This window comes from Saccopteryx leptura, chromosome 3 (genome assembly GCF_036850995.1).
Source record: "Saccopteryx leptura isolate mSacLep1 chromosome 3, mSacLep1_pri_phased_curated, whole genome shotgun sequence".
Lineage (NCBI taxonomy): Eukaryota > Metazoa > Chordata > Mammalia > Chiroptera > Emballonuridae > Saccopteryx > Saccopteryx leptura.
Window position 1 is genome coordinate 15,202,296 of NC_089505.1, and position 13,880 is coordinate 15,216,175.

The following is a 13,880-nucleotide window of genomic DNA, read 5'->3' on the forward strand; positions in this document are numbered from 1 at the left end:
ACAACTAAACAAACTTTGAAAAGAGAGATCTCAAATGCCTGCAGTAACCCTGTTTTCCTCTCATTCCTGAAAGAACAACAGAGAATCTCCAAAATGGCAGCCAAGGCAGCACAGAAAATCTACCTGATTTCTCTGTTCTCCTTCCTCCTCCATAGGCGCGAGCAGGATGAGGATCAAGATCTTTCATGAATGAACGAAACAGATGAGCTCGTGACAGTTGTCAGGATATTGGGGAAGAGGAGATGGAGACTGCTAAGGTTACTATGTTCACCACAGAAGTGATGTTCCTGGCTATTCATTGTCCCTGGACCAGGAGCACGGGTGGGCGTGGCCTGGGGTCCTACAGTCCAGGTGGTAGATAGATGAGGCTCTGAGCGGGAATGAACCCAACTCCAGCAGCCAACCTTACAAAGCAGAACTGTTAAGTGGCTGGAGCCAGGAAGGAACCAGAACCTTGTGAATATAACAAAGAAACGCAAACAATCAGAACAAAAAAGATGATCTGGAAGAAATTTTTAAATCCAAACTCTTTGATGTGTTTTCCTCATCCTAATAGAAAGTGTTTTGAAAGTAAACCTGTAAAAAAGTCAGAGAGAAGAAAATAGACAGCAGAGTGTAAACCAGTAAACAATATCTCTGAAGAACAATTCTGAGCATGCATACCCCACAGGCTCCCAACCCATTCTCACAGGCATGGCTTTACAAGTATAGGCACAAAGACGTGCGGTGCACAATCGTTTATAAGAGCAACAACCTTTACTGTCTCTCAGTAGAGGGGAAGAATGAAATTATAGATAACCATGAAATAGCATCGAAAGGAATGAGGCAAATCTACACACACTGATGTGGGTTGATGCCCCCAGATAAAGTGGGAGAAAGCAAGTTGCCGAGAATGTTTGATTCTTCTATGATTCCTTTAAAATAAAACAAAATTAACTAACAGGGAGTGAGCTTGTTCCAATGTTTGTAGAAGCATTAAAAATAAGTCTGTGCCTAGCCACGTGGTGGCGTGGTGGATGGAGCATCGGACTGGGATGCGGAGGACCCAGGTTCGAAACCTCAAGGTCGCCAGCTTGAGCACAGGCTCATCTGGTTTGAGCAAGGCTCACCAGCTTGAGCCCAAGGTCGCTGGCTTGAACAAGGGGTCACTTGTTCTGTTGTGGCCCCCAGGTCAAGGCACATGTGAGAAAGCAATCAATGAACAACTAAGGTGCCACAACGAAGAGCTGATGCTTCTCATCTCTCTCCCTTCCTGTCTGTCCCTATCTGTCTCTCTCTCTCTGTCACCAAAAAAAAAAAAAAAAAAGTCAGTAATCAAATAGCCCAAATCTGTAGCAACGGCTACCTCTGTGGAATTGTTGTTGTTTGGTTTTAACCTTTGGAGAGGGATTAGGGAAGAGACATGGTGTTCTTTTTATTCACTATATCTCTATAAAGGTGAAAAATACATTGAACCCTAGGGTCTGTTGACTCTTAGGCTATAAGCATGCTATTAACCTGACTTTCTGCGGTCCATTAACCTTGTGAAAACATGGATAGACCTTGAGAATATCATGCGAAGTGAAATAACTCAGTCAGAAAAAGGATCACAGGATTTCACTCATATGTAGGATATCAAACTGACAGTAAATGAACAAACAAGAAAAATCAACAAACAAAACCTTGTAGACACAGACAGCAGTGCAGGGGTTCCCAGAGGCAAGGGGGTCGTGGCGGCTGTCAAGGGTAAAGAGGTGGTGACGGGCACAGGAGCCACATAGGCGGCGACGGAAGATGACTGGCCTGACTTTGGGTGCTTGGCACACAATGCCACATACACATCACGTATCATACAAACGTACACTTGACACCTGTATGATCTCATTAACCAGTGTCGCCCCAATGCATTCAATAAAAAGTTTTAGAAAAGAAATGGACACTTGCAACCTATATAACTTTATTAACCAATGTCACCCTAATAAACTTAATTAAAAAAAAAAAAAGGAAAACATAAATCTTTCCAGATCATGTGCGTCGACGGACCGGACGGCCCGCCTGGAGTTTCAGCGCGTCCGTTGATACGCTCTCCAAAGGTGACTGGCATATTCATGTCCTCAGCCAGGCCATGAATCAGAGACAGCGACCAAGACGGACAGAGAATATCACCTTTCAGAGGTTCCCGATGTAGTAATACATGTATCACGGACTCATTTCACAAACATGTTCATATACATTTTGCTAAATTAATCCTCCACCTTAAGGAAGCTACTCTTGTCATCCCAGCCAAGGAGGCAGGGAGCTCTGAGAAGTTCCACACTGACAGCCGTGGCCTGAAGCTGGGACTCAAACCAGGCGGTCGGAGCTGCGTATTTGGTCTTGATGTTCTGCCTCAGGGCTGAGATGCTTAAGACCAGAGTCCCTAAGTTAGGAAACGACCCGGCTGACCCATTTCACAAACATAGCACAGGCTACAACAACAGAAGTCTGTGTGGTAGTGACAATACAATACCTATAGCATCCTATATTCTGTTTTCTGCTAAAAGTTTTCCCTCTAGTTTGGCTATCATTTACACCAGGGGTTCCCAAACTTTTTACACAGGGGGCCAGTTCACTGTCCCTCAGACCGTTGGAGGGTCGGACTATAAAAAAAACTATGAACAAATCCCTATGCACACTGCACATATCTTATTTTAAAGTAAAAAAAGAAAACAGGAACAAATACAATATTTAAAATAAAGAACAAGTAAATTTAAATCAACAAACTGACCAGTATTTCAATGGGAACTATGCTCCTCTCACTGACCACCAATGAAAGAGGTGTCCCTTCCGGAAGTGCGGCGGGGCAGATAAATGGCCTCAGGGGGCCACATGCAGCCCGCGGGCCATAGTTTGGGGACTCCTGATTTACACAATACTAACAATTATTCAGCGGGTTCAAAGGTGTTGAAAAAGTACTAACGGAAAGAGTTGTTTTCAAAGTAACCATTTTAGGAGGGTATAGGATGGATAAATGGTGATGGACGAAGACTTGACTTAGGGTGGTGAACACACAATAGAGTGGACAGACATGGGGGGGGATTATGCACCTGAAACCTGTATAATTTTGTTAAGCAGTGTCACCCCAGTAAATTCGATTAAAAACAAATTTAAAAATAAAAGTAGCCTGACCAGGCGGTGGCGCAGTGGATAGAGCATCGAACTGGGATGCGGAAGACCCAGGTTCAAGACCCTGAGGTCGCCAGCTTGAGCACGGGCTCATCTGGTTTGAGCAAAATCCCACCATCTTGAGCTCAAGGTCGCTGGCTCAAGCAAGGGGTTACTCAGTCTGCTGAAGGCCCGCGGACAAGGCACATATGAGAAAGCACTCAATGAACAACTCAGGGGTTGCAATGCGCAAGGAAAAACTAATGATTGATGCTTCTCATCTCTTCATTCCTGTCTGTCTGTCCCTGTCTATCCCTCTCTCTGACTCTGTCTCTGTAAAAAAAAAAAAAAAAAAGTAAAAAGCAACCATTTTATTTCAAACTAATCTAAGCAGAAATCTTTGTAAAATGAAAGTTTAAAAAGAGCATAAAAATTTAGGACAGAAAGCAGGGTACAGAAGAGGAAATGCTTTAGTTAATCAGATGCAATTGGTCTAATCCTACAGCTAGGGCCACTTCAAAAAACAACCAGCCAAACAAACAAACAAACAAACAAAAAAACTCAGAAGGAAAGTAAATATAAACAAACTTAAAAATACTAATTCTAAATACTCAAACTATGGGGGATGTGTGCAGCCTTTCTTGTAGACATTACATACAAAGCATATTTAACAATGTGGAGAGAGATGTATTACATGTTATAATATTACATTTAAGAAGCAAACTAAACAGTTATACATGCAAAATGATCACAAATACATACAAGAACATACTGTAAAATAGCAACTATATTACCAAATTGCTAATATCACAACATACCAAATTAGCACTGGGGAGGGAACTACGAATATTTGATACCCTTTATTTTCCTACCTTTCTGTGTTCTGTTCTTTCTTTAATTAACACAATTCCTCTTACAGTGTGTGGTGGGGAGCTTTTCCTGCACCAGTTATTTCATTTTAGTTTTAGTATGGGCAGGAAACAGTTAAGCAAGTGAAGCATTTTAACTTTAATTTCTACCAGTCCCGTGAATTTTCATGGGAAGACATTATTTCTTTAAGCTAGAAACTTAACAGTAAAATTCATATTTCAGGTGCTTTTTTATGCAAGCCAAATCCTAGTCACTCGGCCCCAACGCCATGTGCTCAGAAGCAGGCAAGAAGCAGGCAAGAAGCAGCGTGAAGGGCGGGGTACTCTGGGGCAAGATGAAATATTTCACATCGGCTGTTTTATAATCATCCCCTCATTGCCTGGGGCTGAAACTTGGTAACTCCAGGCCAGCACGCAGGAGGTGGCCAGGAGAACAGGGTCATTTATACTTGATTTGTGACCTTGGACACCTCATATAGCTGCCCACCTTTTTCTCTGTACACTGGAGAAAGAATTCAAGAATTCATTTTTATCTACCTGAAAGAATATCTGAAATATTACTTGACACATGTTAAGTTTTTTTGTGTAAGAGGGAGGGAGGCAGCGACAGACTCCCGCATGCGCCCCGACGGGGATCCACCCAGCAAGCCCACTAGGGGGCGATGCTCTGCCCATCTGGGGCCCTTGCTTTGTTGCAACCAGATCCATTTTTTTGCACCTGAAGTAGAGGCCATGAAGCCATCTTCAGTGCCCAGGGCCAACTCACTCCAACTGAGCCATAGCTGCAAGAGGGAAGGAGAAGAGAGAGAGAGAAGCAAGAGGGAGGGGTGGAGAAGCAGATGGTTGCTTCTCCTGTGTGCCCTGGCCGGGCATTAAACCTGGGACATCCACATGTCATGCCAACGCTCTACCACTGAGCCAACTGGCCAGGGCCACATGTTAAACATTTTAATGCCCACTATTAACATGAATTTTAGCTATTTTTGTTGTACCACTTGTTTTCAACAACTGTGATACAATGGGAATCACGTATCCCGTGTTGGTTTCCCTTCTAGACTAAAGCTGTAAGAGCTCCTGCCTGCTTTGCTCTTGCTCTATACACAGAACACCGGTGTGAAGACTTCATGCTTCCCATTTCCTAATGGCCCAGGTAGGAGATGAGGGGCACAGCAGTTTATACAAAGGTCTGGACAGAGTGGACAGAGGAGAGTTCCCCGGGTTTTTCCTCCTTTTTTTTTTTTTTTTTTTTTCATTTTTCTGAAGCTGGAAACGGAGAGACAGTCAGACAGACTCCCGCATGCGCCCGACCAGGATCCACCCGGCACGCCCACCAGGGGCGAAGCTCTGCCCACCAGGGGGCGATGCTCTGCCCATCCTGGGCGTCGCCATGTTGCGACCAGAGCCACTCCAGCGCCTGAGGCAGAGGCCACAGAGCCATCCCCAGCGCCCGGGCCATCTTTGCTCCAATGGAGCCTTGGCTGCGGGAGGGGAAGAGAGAGACAGAGAGGAAAGCGCGGCGGAGGGGTGGAGAGGCAAATGGGCGCCTCTCCTGTGTGCCCTGGCCGGGAATTGAACCCGGGTCCTCCGCATTTTTTTTTTTTTTTTTTTTTTTTTAACCAGGGAAGATATGGGGGAACCAGCAGACAGGTAGCATGTACAAGATCCGGATCTGAGTCCACACTCCCGTGAGTCATGGAAACGTACCTCTGAACTCATTTTCCCAATTATAAATTGGTACTAATATCATCTCTGTTTCTGGATTGTTTTGAGATTCAAATGAAATAATATTCGGTAAGTTCCCTCTCTGACTTGAAAAGCATTTCAGCAGCTGATTTATGAGTCTCAGTCCCTTTGGTCAATTTAAGGCGTACACTCTATCCAAGCATATTCCTAGCCCTAATATCACACTCAGGTCGTCTTTCACAGATTGTCCTCGTGGCTGTATTGTTTCAAAGGAGGCAGCGTTAGATTTGAGACAAGGGAATCCAACACCATTAGACACAGCTCTGCACGGGGACACATGTCTCTAAACTGAGCACAGGAACTCAGATGGAGTTGCAGCTCAAGACGCAGTAAATGCAAATGGCCAGAGAGGTGTCACCTCTTCGCCTGGGCTTCCTGGCTGGTTTGACCCTCAGGCAGCAAAAGTTACTTATTTTACTCTAGGAAGGGTACTATAATGACAGCCCATTGACTCTCTCTCTCTCTCTCTCTCTCTCTCTCTCTCTCTCTCTCTCTCACACACACACACACACACACACACACTTGCAGCTGCATAGTACCTGTTAATGAGCCCACCCATCAACATCACTTAAAAAGGCCAGCATCTTATGGCGGAAGATTTATTTTATAAAAGTCAATATTCCTAACTCCAAAAAGTATATTCACTCTAGGATCAAATTATCCAAACAGCAAACACCCAGAAAATGGTAAGATTATTTTGTTCCCCTTTTTATTTAGACACAAGCACACAGAAAATTGTCCAATGTGTACCTAAATTTCTAGAAATAGGCAGAAACTAAAATGAAGTCTAAATGTGGGAACTGATTACTCCATCAGTAATAAGAATTTTAGGTTGTCAACAGCCCTGATTCCTGTGAGCAAGCTAAATCAAACATTTTTTTTTCCAAGTGAGAGGAAGGGAGATAGATACACTCCCACATGCACCCCAACTGGGATCCACCTGGCAACCCCCGTCTGGGGCCGATGCTCTGCCTATCTGGGGCCATGCTTGCAGCTAAGCTATTTTTCACACCCAGGCTTTTGGCTGTGGAATAAGGGGAGAGACAGGAGTGGGGGGAGAAGGGGGGGACGGGAAGGGATGGAGAAGCACACTCTCCTGTGTGCCCTAACTGGGAATTGAACCCAGGACCTCCACACACCAAGCCGACGCTCTACCACTGAGCCAACCAGCCAGGCTGGATCGAACTCCTGAATCCCTCTGCCTCTCCTACACAGCCATGCTTTCCAACAAGTTAGCTTTAAGATGCTGAGTCTCAGTATGAAGGCGTTCTACCACCAGGGCCATCCACCTTTGAGAGCCAGAAATAAAACCTATAAAAACATCAGCATTAAAATATTTTTAAGATTTTTTTTAAGACTCTAAAAATGCTTGCATCTCAGCCACTGCCATGCCATCCAGGCTGAGAAAACTTTGGGGTCGTGTGAGCCCCGGTCATGGCCACGACCAGATTGGCACACACAGAAGTACCCAGGAGACCGAGGTCACGATGGTGGCGGCATCACCACCGGATCAACGTTAACAAATACCACCCAGGTTACTTTGAGAAAGTTGGGACGAGCCATCACCACTTCACAAGAAACCAGAGCTTCTGCCCAGCTGTCAATCCTGATAAACAGTGTCCCTTAGTCAGTGAATTGACACCAGTAAGTGCTGCCGAAAACTAAGGCTGGAGCAGCTCCTACCATCGATGTGGTGCGATCGGCCACCACAAAGCTCTGGGGAAGGGGCGACTCCCAAGGCAGCCTGTCACCCTGGAGGCCAAATTCCTCAGCAGAAGGGCCGAGCAGAAGATGAGGGTGTCTGGGGGGAGGGGGTCTGTTTCCTGGTAGCTGGAAGACACCCAAAGGGAAGTTCATTCAATGCTCCCAAGTGCTTTTGAAAAAAAAGATTCTGGCCCTGGCCGTGTGGCTCAGCGGTAGAGCGTCGGCCTGGCGTGCGGGGGACCTGGGTTCGATTCCCGGCCAGGGCACATAGGAGAAGCGCCCATCTGCTTCTCCACCCCTCCCCCTCTCCTTCCTCTCTGTCTCTCTCTTCCCCTCCCGCAGCCAAGGCTCCATTGGAGCAAAGATGGCCTGGGAGCTGGGGATGGCTCCTTGGCCTCTGCCCCAGGTGCTAGAGTGGCTCTGGTCGTGGCAGAGCGACGCCCCGGAGGGGCAGAGCATCACCCCCTGGTGGGCGTGCCGGGTGGATCCCGGTTGGGCGCATGCGGGAGTCTGTCTGACTGTCTCTCCCCGTTTCTAGCTGCAGAAAATACAAAAAAAAAAAAAAAAAGATTCTAAAAAATTATTGTAAATTCTGTAATGTGGTGTGTTGTTTTGTAAAGTCTTTAGCTCTTAGAGATAGCTAATGATGGACCTACAGATGACATACCTTTTATGTTTTAAAATACTCAAACTAAAATTTGAAAATTAATATCAGACAAAATAAGATTGGCAAAATGCTAATTACAGTGAAGCTGGGTGATGGATTAAAACACAGGCGTTTGTTACATTATTCTCTTTCACACATGGTTTGAAATTTTCTAGAATGAACAGAGTAGTTTTCTTTAGAGAAGCTTCTCACAGTTTAACTTTGGGGTACAGTCAATAAAATCTATAAAGTCAAGAAAAACTTCAAAACAGTCAAGAGAATTTTTAATTGCTTTATGTTTTAAATAGTAAAATGCTTCATCCCTTGGTAATGCTCTAATTTCTAATTATCTGGCAATCCTTATACAGTAAGAAAGTTATAATTATATTCCATGAATTGAAACAGGTTTAAGGCAATCCACACGCAGACACACAAAATATGAAGAGACTGTGTAACTTGCAAGGCTTTTTAAAGAGAATATGAACTGCGTATCAAGTTTCAGAGGTACTGTCAACACGTTCAGCCAAAAGCTCTCTCAGACCACATGAAACGGAGAAGGGTATACACCCCAAGTCAGGAGGGAGGCTAGTGACCTGTAAATAGAAGAGGTCCTTATCTCTGAGAAGCTGCCTTCCCGAGAGCTTTCTGATCCCGGTTTTTGTCCTGAAATTGATGACGGACCCTCCTAAAGTGTGGCAGCTTTCCCCTCTTCCAATGCTCCTGCCCCGAGCCTCTGAGCTTTAAATAAAACCTCAGCTTGTTTTTAATTTCATACTCCTTCTTACCACACAGATATTCCACAAAACGAAACCAGCAAACAAAAATATCCTGACTGGTGACATTGCTTCAAACATGACTGCGTTAGTTTGAAAGACCCTGAAAAGGGGGTGGGCTCTCATCCCAGTCATCCAAGGTCAGCGTGGCTCCCAACCCCCTACGGTGAAAACGCACCATCCAGGTGTCGGGACCCCGCCCCCACATCCTACCATTCTACTCGCAGGCCTTCACTTCTGAGACCTGACAGTGCTGTTCTGCTAGACAACATTCTCTAACCAAATGATAGAGTAAAAACACTCACCACGCCTGACCAGGTGGTGGCGCAATGACAGAGCGTCTGACTGGGGTGAGGAGGACCCAGGTTTGAAACCCCGAGGTTGCCAGCTTGAGCACAGGCTCATCTGGCTTGAGCGTGGGGTTGCTGGCGTAAAGCCCAAGGTCACTGGCTTGAGCCCAAGGTCGCTGGCTTGAGCAAGGGGTCACTCGCTCTGCTGTAGCCCCCCCCCCATCAAAGCACATATGAGAAAGTAGTCAATGAACAACTAAGGTGCCGCAACGAATAACTGATGCTTCTCATCTCTCCCTTCCTGTCTGTCCCTTTCTCTGACACTCTCTCTCTCTCTGTGTCATAAAAAAAAAAAATACACTCACCAAGAAGCAGCATTTAACCAAGGTCATACATAGCTGATTTGCTTAGAATACTTTTGTTGTGTTCCATTAATTTAATTGGATTCTAGTAGAAAAAAGTCTAGTGTTCAAAATGCAAAGATTACTTATTTTGCCCTTGAAATTGCAATGCTCATTATGTAAGGGAAATTTCTAAAATAGTATTTGCTCAGCACATGAGCTTGTGGGTACTTAAATGCCACTCAGTGAACGGTATATACACCAGACAGTCTCTGGCCACTATCTATAAACCCCTGATTTCTTGTAGGTTTTGGTAGAATTCGTGAAAATTACTTGAGGTACTTAACTCAGGCTCATTCCTCCAGCCGTGAGAGAAAGGATAAGAACTAAGAGATAGCCACTAAAATCATTAGTTTACTTTGAGCATGCAAAATGAACTTTCAAGTTGGTTGAGTAATATTCAAATTGTTGCATGTCTTAGAGAATAATACCTCATACTGATCACTTAAATTCCAAAGGACATTGGCTACTACAGGGAAACTCATTTTATTAAAAATGTTTTCCACAATTAGGGCTCTAAATTTCAAAGATCAGCTTTTCCCCAAACTAGTATCCAAGAATATAAGTAATACACCAGGTGTACTAGTACCATTGTACCAGGTATTATTATATCTCATAAGTGTTCTGTGCTCAGATTGCTTTGGGAGACTCTAATCTAGGCAGCGTTAAGCAGATTCACTCAGACGTGGGAGACTCTTTAATGTGCATTCTAAACCTCTAGGGAGGAGATCACCGTAGCAGTTTCTAAAATGACTTACAGAACCCTTTTTGAGTCAGAGCCGTTAACATCCCCCATAACCGAAGACACCAGGATAAATGCAATATGTTTTAACAGACAACATTTCAGTCAAACACTGCCCTACTGTAAAAAGTTATAGTTGTTTTTAAAAGTATTAAAACTCCTGGATTCCCTGGGAAAGTATGCAAAAGAAAACAAAGAGCTCTCAATCTGGTGAGGTGAGAGATCAACCATGCTGATTTCAAGCAAAGGGAATTTACAAGGTCTCTGACTGACATGAGGGAAATCAAAGCACCACCTACCAACCTCAGCAATTCACAGTGTGAAGATGGTCTACCAGAAGTCTAGCATGTGAACTGCCTTCCTTATGGAGTTTGGAGCCCCTACCACGCTTAGGTCTGTATCACACTTAAGACAGATAGATGTTTGGTAAACAAATGAAGAAACCTGTGATTCCCAGGCTAATCCTTTGACACCATCAGCATCCTCCTCTAGTCAAAAACTACATAGGAATCACAGCATGTGAGTCCTTCCTTGTTCCTCACCCCAAATGTACCACTTAACACTACTGGTTAAGAATCACTACTCAGTGCCTTGGTTGGGTAGCTCATTGGTTAGACTCTAACCGCTAGAGAGTCATCCTGATACAACAAGGTTCCAGGTTTGATCCCCAGTCAGAACACATATAAGAATCAACCAAATTGCCCTGGCCGGTTGGCTCAGCGGTAGAGCGTTGGCCTGGCATGCGGGGGACCCAGGTTCGATTCCCAGCCAGGGCACACAGGAGAAGCGCCCATTTGCTTCTCCACCCCCCCTCCTTCCTCTCTGTCTCTCTCTTTCCCTCCCACAGCCAAGGCTCCATTGGAGCAAAGATGGCCCGGGCGCTGGGGATGGCTCCTTGGCCTCTGCCCCAGGCGCTAGAGTGGCTCTGGTCACGGCAGAGCGATGCCCCGGAGGGGTAGAGCATCACCCCCTGGTGGGCAGAGCGTCGCCCCTGGTGGGCAGAGCGTCGCCCCTGGTGGGCGTGCCGGGTGGATCCCGGTCAGGCGCATGCGGGAGTCTGTCTGACTGTCTCTCCCCGTTTCCAGCTCAAAAAAAAAAAAAAAAAAAGAATCAATCAATGATGGCATGAATAAGCAGAGCAACGAATCAATTTCTCTCTCTCTCTCTCTGGCTCTCCCTCAACCAACCATTTTTCTCTTTCTAAAATAAACAAATAATAAACATTGTAAAAAAAGAAAAGAATCACTACTCACTTCCCTTGAATCAAAAAAGGAACTCTAAGGGCTGAACTGAACTGGAAGAACTGTATTCTTTTTTCCCCTCCAACTTGCCTTAAACCAACAAAACGCATTCCTACTTACAGTACACTGAATAAATGATACAAGCCCTCTAACACAGATCCTATTCCAGTGAACCATGTTTGAACTGGGTATCCATGTTTGAACTTGGGTAAAAGACGAATCAACCCAACAATTCAAATAGTTTTTGTGTTAAGGACAGGAAACAAGTCCCATGCTCTCCTTATGTCGTCTTCTTCTTTCTTCTTTTCTTCTCCTCCTCCTCCTCCTCCTCCTCCTCCTCCTCCTTCTTTTTTTACTTACTGATTTTACAGAGGTGGGACAGCAAGAACTATCAACTGATAGTTGCTTCACTTTAGTTGTTCATTGTTTGTCGTCTGTACATCGACCGGGCAAGCCCAGGGTTTCGAACCAGCAACCTCAGCATTCCAGGTCAGTGCTTCATCCTCTGCACCACCACAGGTCAGACATTTATGCTTTCCTTAAACTTCAAAACAATACTAATGTTTCATGTTTAACAGACAAGTAGGCACCTAACATCTATTGGTCAGTTCTTTGACACTGGGCTTCCATGGGTGGGGCCTACATTCTGTCAAGATCTTCTCTATAGAGCTTGTCAAATTGGACACCTCAGGATACAAATCCCTAAAGTTTATAATCTAGTGTTATGATATATATATCATGAATGGAGAAGACAAGCTACTTCTCCCCCTTCTGAGCTGCTGCACCTACGAGATGTACAAGGCAAGTCAATGGCCATCTTGACTTTATAAGGCCTCCACAGAACCCAAATGCAAAATATCCCAGTGAAGACAACAGTAAAAATGACTCGCCTAACAAGCACAAGTTTGTGTTCTGGGACATTTCTGACACTGCTCATGCTTAGTTCCTTCTGAGTCCTTGTACCTGCAGGTGCGTACTAGTCCCATTTGTGGTAGATGTAGAAGTCAAGGTGGCAATTCCTACTTAATCCCTACACATCAGGTTGCCTTCAAGTAATTACTCTCTCGTTAAGGGGCTGCTTCTCTCAAAGGCATCTGCACTTGGTAATGAAATACTTACATCACGTCCTTGCTCAGGAATTTAATAATATAAAATGTTTTGAAAGCCACTTCGTGCCATAAAGTTTAAATAGTTTCTTAGCCAGGCAGATAAATAAATTTTGACAAAAGTTGGCAACCAGCATCATCTCAACTAAACTTTAGATTCTAAGGTTCAAAAGACTGAAGATACTAACATTGCTTCTTCTGATCAAAGAGGCGTCCCAAAGACACAATGTGAGAAACCTCAGCGTGGAGGGAGTCAGTCAGAGAAATACAGAGTGCCCAAACTTGGCCCAAGGAATTCCACTATCCGCAACAAGAGGCACGTCGGGGTTTGAGTGACAGTCCAGTGCACAGGCCCATCACCTGTTTTCAGAGATAAGGCAGCTATAGTAAAGGGAAGGGCACAAGGGGATCTGTTCTAGGAGCTCTTCTCCCATCCTGAGAAGTTCGTTTGTTTGCTCGTCTGTTGGTTGGTTGGGGGTTGTTTTCAACATCCCAAGGCAGCATGCATCACCACCCCCTGCGGGTGCTGCACCTGGCGATGACTGCGATGCAGGGAGCTGGGGACAGAAGTTTACGCTAAGAGTCACAGAACACAGGCAACACATTATTTAATTAAGAGGACAGTTGAGGTCCCTGTTAAAGGTAAATAACATTCATTATCAAAATGCAAACTTAGTGGCTGTACTGCCTTTGACCCACGTTGCTTAAAATGGCTGCGACCCTGGCTGGGTGGTTCAGTGCAGAGAGAGTCCTATGGGTGTGCAGAGCTCGCAGGTTCGATCCCCAGTCAGGGCACATATGAGAAGCAATCAATGAGTGCTCAACTAAATGGAACTAAATGGAACAATGAGTTGATGCTTTCTCTCTCTCTCCCTTCTTCTCTCTTTCTCAAATCAATGGGAAAATGATTGCTGATTTAAAAAATCCAGTTAGAATTTCTCCATCATGCTGTTGCTCCTTCCATTCTCGGTTTGTGCTTCATTTGATTGGGGGGGGGGGGGGATGAACAAGCAACATTGTGTGTCTTATTTTCAATAGAATGAACTTAATTTGTAAAGATGGCCCATCTAAGATAATGTGATTTAGTCAAGAATCAAAAATTGTGATCCTGTAATGTTCTACTTCAAATATTTCTATCGCAATCACTGAAACACTTAAGGAATGGAGCGGAAGAGCAGCCAGTTGCTAATCCACCAAGCGCCGTGCTCTGTTTGCTAAGGAGCGCCTTTCTGCTTCCTAGGC

General features: G+C 44.8%; 1 protein-coding gene and 1 pseudogene across 1 annotated transcript in view; one reads left to right on the top strand and one right to left on the bottom strand.

Annotated features, from left to right (window-relative positions):
* The window catches only part of AKAP12 (A-kinase anchoring protein 12), a 107,536-nt gene that overhangs the window by 53,741 nt on the left and 39,915 nt on the right, over positions 1-13,880 (bottom strand). The gene's annotated exons all lie outside the window — the stretch shown is intronic.
* On the top strand, positions 7,124-7,565 carry LOC136397056 (large ribosomal subunit protein uL15 pseudogene; annotated as a pseudogene).